At 40.7% G+C, this 998-nt stretch overlaps 1 non-coding gene across 1 annotated transcript; it reads left to right on the top strand.

Moving 5' to 3' along the window:
* Positions 1 to 685: 685 nt before the first annotated feature.
* On the top strand, positions 686 to 793 carry LOC148578466 (small nucleolar RNA R71). Its single transcript, XR_015903332.1, has one exon. It is a non-coding gene; the product is annotated as a small nucleolar RNA R71 (small nucleolar RNA).
* The last annotated feature ends 205 nt before the right edge of the window (positions 794 to 998 follow it).

Below are 998 nucleotides of genomic sequence, written 5' to 3'. Positions count from 1 at the left end.
TTTCAGTGATCCTTTTACTCAGCTGGCCCACTTGTGCTTCCAGATTTCTAATGGAAGACCTTGTTTCATTCATGAAACTTACAGTGGCCTTAGATAGATCAGAGACTAGATTTGCTAAATTAGAAGCATTTTGTTCAGAGTTCTCTGTCTGTTGCTGAGTTGATGATGGAAAAGGCTTGCTATTGCTAAACCTGTTTCTTCCACCATTATTAAAGCCTTGTTGAGGCTTTTGATCCTTCCATGAGAAATTTGGATGATTTCTCCATGTTGAGTTATAGGTGTTTCCATAAGGTTCACCTAAGTAATTTACCTCTACTATTGCAGGGTTCTCAGGATCATAAGTTTCTTCTTCAGAAGAAGCCTCTTGAGTACTGTTGGATGCAGCTTGCATTCCATGCAGACTCTGAGAGATCATATTGACTTGCTGAGTCAATATTTTATTCTGAGCCAATATGGCATTCAGAGTATCAACTTCAAGAACTCCCTTCTTCATAGGCGTCCCATTACTCACAGGATTCCTTTCAGAAGTGTACATGAACTGGTTATTAGCAACCATGTCAATGAGTTCTTGAGCTTCTGCAGGCGTTTTCTTTAGGTGAATGGATCCACCTGCAGAGGTGTCCAGTGACATCTTTGATAGCTCAGATAAACCATCATAGAATATATCCAGGATGGTCCATTCTGAAAGCATGTCAGAAGGACACTTTTTGGTCAACTGTTTGTATCTTTCCCAAGCTTCATAGAGGGATTCACCTTCTTTCTGTCTGAAGGTTTGAACATCAGCTCTAAGCTTGCTTAGCTTTTGAGGAGGAAAGTACTTGGCTAAGAAAGCCGTGACCAGCTTATCCCAAGAGTTCAGGCTGTTTTTGGGTTGAGAGTCCAACCATAATCTAGCTCTGTCTCTTACAGCAAAAGGGAAAAGCATGAGCCTGTAGACTTCAGGATCTACTCCATTAGTCTTAACAGTATCACATATCTGCAAGAATTCAGTTAAGAAC

This window comes from Arachis ipaensis, chromosome B1 (assembly GCF_059453495.1).
Source record: "Arachis ipaensis isolate K30076 ecotype BB chromosome B1, ASM5945349v1, whole genome shotgun sequence".
NCBI classification, from domain to species: domain Eukaryota; kingdom Viridiplantae; phylum Streptophyta; class Magnoliopsida; order Fabales; family Fabaceae; genus Arachis; species Arachis ipaensis.
Note: the sequence above shows the minus strand (reverse complement) of the source record. Positions and strands in the feature narration are given on the sequence as shown.